Source organism: Rhea pennata, unplaced genomic scaffold (assembly GCF_028389875.1).
Source record: "Rhea pennata isolate bPtePen1 unplaced genomic scaffold, bPtePen1.pri scaffold_31, whole genome shotgun sequence".
NCBI lineage: Eukaryota > Metazoa > Chordata > Aves > Rheiformes > Rheidae > Rhea > Rhea pennata.
This window is the reverse complement of record NW_026907678.1, coordinates 2,232,094-2,237,131: the sequence shown is the minus strand read 5'-3', so window position 1 is coordinate 2,237,131 and position 5,038 is coordinate 2,232,094. Positions and strand designations below refer to the sequence as shown.

At 52.6% G+C, this 5,038-nt stretch overlaps 1 non-coding gene across 1 annotated transcript; it reads right to left on the bottom strand.

Moving 5' to 3' along the window:
* Nucleotides 1-2,348: 2,348 nt before the first annotated feature.
* TRNAK-CUU (transfer RNA lysine (anticodon CUU)) lies at nt 2,349-2,421 on the bottom strand. The gene has a single exon. It is a non-coding gene; the product is annotated as a tRNA-Lys (tRNA).
* Between the last annotated feature and the right edge of the window lie 2,617 nt (nt 2,422-5,038).

Here is a 5,038-nt window from a genome sequence, read left to right as displayed (position 1 = left end):
GCCTTCTCTTGCCTTCTCTTTCTGGGTGGGCTCAACGGATTGGCTGGCAGCCTCTTGCTTGGCTTTGCTCAGGCACAGCTCATCTGCAGACCTGCAAATCAGAAGGACACAGACATGAAGCCTCATGGGAGAGTCTTACGAAAAACTGCTGCACACTTCCCTGCACACCAAAGACAACTCACATCCTTGGAGCATGTGCTCATAACCTCTCAGCATTGTTACAGACAACATCACCAGCAAAAGGGCTGCCTCGCACATGCCCAGGTGACACAAAGCCATGCCCACAAGAGTCTCACCTCACTCATAGAATCATAGAATCAGTAAGGTTGGAAGGGACCTCTGGAGATCATCTAGTCCAACCTCCCTGCTCAGCAGGGTCACCTAGAGCATGTTAGACAGGGTTGCGTCCAGGCGGGCCTTGAATATCTGCAGAGAAGGAGACTCCACAACCTCTCTGGGCAACCTGTTCCAGTGCTCCGTCACTCTCACAGGGAAGAAATTCCCCCTCACCTTCAGGCGGAACTTCCTGTGCTTCAATTTCTGCCCATTGCCTCTTGTCCCATCACACGGGGCACCTGAAAAGAGTTTGGCCCCATCCCATCGACATCCTCCCTTCACGTACTTATACACATTGAGAAGATCTCCCCTCAGTCTTCTCTTCCCCAGGCTGAAGAGGCCCAGCTCTCACAGCCTTTACTCGTAGGGCAGGTGCTCCAGCCCTCTGATCATCTTTGTAGCCCTACGCTGGACTCTCTCCAGTAGCTCCATGTGTCTCCTGTACTGGGGAGCCCACAACTGGACACAGTCCTCCAGATGAGGCCTCCCCAGGGCTGAGTAGAGGGGCAGGATCACCTCCCTCGACCTGCTGGCAACACTCTTCCTAATGCACCCCAGGAGACCATTTGCCTTTTTGGCCACAAGGGCACATTGCTGGGTCATGGTCTACCTGTCATCCACCAGCACCCCCAGGTTTTCTCTGCAGAGCTGCTCTACAGAAGGTCAGCCCCCAGCTTGTGCTGGTGCGTAGAGTATTTCTCCCTAGGTGCAGGATTCCGCACTTGCCTAGTTGAACCCCATGAGGTTCCTCTCTGCCCAGCTCTCCAGCCTGTCCAGGTCTCTATGAATGGCAGCACATCCATCAGGTGTGTCAGCCACTCCTCCCAGCTTGGTGTCATCAGCAAACTTGCTGAGGAGGCACTCTGTCCCCTCATCCAGGTCATTGATGAAAAAGTTGAACAGGATGGGAGCCAGTACTGAGCCCTGGGGGACGCCACTAGCCTCCCACTAGACTCCACGCCACTGATGACGACCCTCTGAGCTCTGCTTTTCAGCCAGTTCTCAATCCACCACACTCTACACTCATCTAACCCACACTTGCTGAGCTTCTCTAGGAGGATGTTATGGGAGACAGTGTCAAAAGCCTTGCTGAAGTGAAGGGACACAATGTCCACTGCTCTGCCCTCATCTACCCAGCCAGTCAGTCCATCATAGAAGGCTATCAGGTTGGTTAAGCAGGATTTCCCCTTGGTGAATCCATGCTGACTACTCCTGATCACCATATTTTCCTCCAGATGTCTGGAGGTGACATCCAGAATGAGCTGTTCCATCCCCCTTTCTAAGGATGGAGGTGAGGCTGACTGGCCTATAGTTGCCTGGGTCCTCCTTCTTGCCCTTCTTGAAGACTGGAGTGACATTGGCTTTCTTCCAGTCCTCAGGCACCTCTCCACTTCTCCAGGACCTTTCCAAGATGATGGAGAGCAGCTTGGTGGCTTGGCAACAACATCTGCCAGCTCCCTCAGTACCTGTGGGTGCATCCCATCTGGGCCCATGGATCTGTGGATGTCCAGCATGCCCAGAAGGTCTTTGAGCCTTTGCACCTCAACCAAAGGAAAGTCTTCCCTTCTCTGGACTTTCTCCCTCACGTCCAGGCTACAGGATTTCTGAGGGCTGCCCTTAGCAGTGAAGATTGAAGCAAAGAAGGCATTCACTAATTCTGCCTTCTCTGTATCCCTTGTCACCCGGACCCATGCCTGATGGAGTAGGAGGCCCACATTTTCCCTAGTCCTCCACTTGCTGCTGATATATTTGAAGAAGCCCTTCCTTGACATCCCTTGCAAGGCTCAACTCCAAATGGGCCTTAGCCTTCCTCGCAGCATCTCTATGTACTCTGACTATATTTCTATAATTCTCCCAAGTAGCCTGTCCCCCCTTGCACATTCTGTGTATTTTCTTCTTCTATCTGAATTTGGCCAAGAGCTCCTTGCTCACCCACTCAGGCCTCCTGCCCCTTTTGCTGCACTTCTTACTCATAGGGATGCACCGCTCTTGAGCCTGGAGAAAACCTCAAGCGCCCAACGTGGGGCTCGAACCCACAACCCTGAGATTAAGAGTCTCACGCTCTACCAACTGAGCTATCTGGGCTGCCTATTTGATGCACTCCGGCTCGTGCCTTGGTCTCCTTGCCTGTCCCCTCCACATCACTGGTCTTCATTAAAGGAAGATGACTGCAGGAAATTATGCCCTTGACAGCAAGGCCTTCATCTCGAATGACAAAATGGCAAAGCTCTTCACACCTGCACCACTTGGACGGTTTGCACAGGAAGGACATGCTGGCCTGCTCATGCATGGGCCTCTGTGGACAGAGCATGGACTCCTCTAGCCTTCCAGTCTGCTTTCCTATGAGGTTCTCAGCCCTCTCACACTCCTCATCTTCTTCGGCCTTCCCTTCCTGAAGGACCCTGTTACTCCCTGGTGTCTTCTGGGGTCATTCTTTTCTCAGATCTGCATTCTGAAATGGGGGCCAGCTGGGACAGCCTGGCCACTGGAGAAGGTCTCTCTGGCATGGGAGACACACAGGCCTATGAGGGGAAGGCATACAGAGTCACGTGTCTCCCTGCGATTGCTCTGTGTGGTGTTACAGTACCTTTTCTTTCGGCCTGCTCAGCAAAGGCCCTTCCTGAAGCTGCATCTTTATGCACAAACCTGGAAACAAGAAGGCGACAGTGCTTTCAGCAGAGCGCAACACGGCCCCTGGCAGTCTCCACCAAGCAGCTGCAAAGAGGAAGAGCAGAGAGCTACTGTCAGCTCTCCTCTTTGACAAAGCAGAACACAGCACACGTTGGCAATATAGCTTAGGAGCCTGAGTGCATGTAACGCCAGTGCTGGGATGGGCACAAGAGGGCTTGTCAAGATCTGGTGGTGAGTCACCTTTCCAGGGATGCTTCTCAGGGGGAAAAAACAAACCCATGCAAGAAAGAGTCACATTTTGAGCTCGGAGTCTGTCTTTTTCAGTCTCTCCCGCAAGAAAGGGAAGGAGCAGAAGAAGCTTGATTGGAGCAAAGTGGAACCTAACTTCCTCTCTCACACACTGGGGAAAGGGAAAGTAGGCCCTCCTCCATGTGATGCCACCTAAAGACTTCCCAAGGATTCCCAAGACACAAGAGTGACCACGGACTTCACTGAGAAACCTGCATTTGGCAGAGTTATTCTCCACTAGCTTCACGAGGAGACCAACCCGGGCAGCTACACCCTGTCTCTAGCCAATAGTGACAGGTCAGGCCATCCCCAGGAAATTCGCTCCTCACCCACAATCGAGCTGCTCGGCCCTCCCTGGGGTCAGAGAGAGGACTAGGAAACAACACAATCCCAAGCTCTAGCAATACCTGAGGAGCAGGAGAAAGACATGCCATGCTTGAAGTCAACTAGCTCAACACCATCCCGCCCGGTCTAAACCAAGCAGACACAGGCATCATCCAGCACCACCACCACCATTCCCATAAGCACCTGTGCAGTAGGAGGTTGCAGAGCTGACATTTTAACAGACCTCCAACTAGAAGCCCTCCACTGACCCCACCAGAGGGCTGTAGCTGAAATGAAGCCACGAGAAGGGCCTTGGAGAAGGGCATCCTCCCATCTTCTATGGGAAGGCATCTCCCGTGTTAGAACCTGTCCCCTCCTGCTCCACAGGCACAAGCAGGTCCAGGCGGAAGAAACCAGAGGTAGTGGCTGGCCTTCCTCACAAAAAACCAAACTCATTCGAATGAATTACAAGGTTTTGCAAAGAAAACGATCCAGCTCTAACACGGGCATTTCCAACAGCCTCTCTCGAGCCCAGCAGGAGCACCAGCATACCTTAGTCTTCTTCAGACATCACTCCTGGCCCTTCAGATGTGCTACGCAAAGCCTCCCCCTCTCCCTGGCACACTGGCCATCGCAGTACTCACAGATCTGCCATTCAAGAGCGCAGCTCAACACAAACGCCTCACACATCACAAGTCGCAACAACAAGAGCAGCTCTCTGGCAGACCAAAAACTAGAACTGCTCGCACATCCACACTTAAGGAGCACCTGCCGCTTCCTGAAGAAAGACAAGCTGGGGGAAGCCGTTAGCAACCTTGGGGCCAGAGGCAGGGAACGTAGGGGCATGAGCACATACACTCTTGTGCCTTGTCTGCTCTGACAAGCTCCCAGCCCTGCTATTTCTCACTTTTCCTCCTGCCTCACTCAAAGCAGCAGCCCCATTTTGCAGATTTCAGGGCACAACTGCAGCATGTCCTGAACAGCTTCAGCAAGAGAATGCAGCTTGGCATTCGCTGTTGCCAACTCAGCTGTACCTTTTAGAAAGCGGCTCCTGATGGGGAAAAGGCAAAGGAGGGAGAGGCCAGCATACTTCACACCTTCTCCCAAGGGACTCTCCTCTTGCTTACAAACTCCATCTCTCTGAGCTTTTTCTCATCTACTTTTTCTCCAGCTCCCAGCCTCAGCCTTTCTCCAGCACTTGCTCTTTTCAGCACCGTGAAAGGGCCGCCTGCTAGCACACACCTTTCTGGACACCTTTCTTTCAACTCACACCCTCCTCTGAAATACACAAAGGCAGCTTACAGGCATCAGCTCCCACCCAGCTACCCAGGGCCTTTCTGAGCAACACTCTTACAACACAGCAAAAGCTTCATTTAATGACAGCTCTAACAGCATTCATTATATTGGTATCCTGATGTTAGCTACCATGGAAGAACCTTCTCTGAAATGGTGCCAGTCT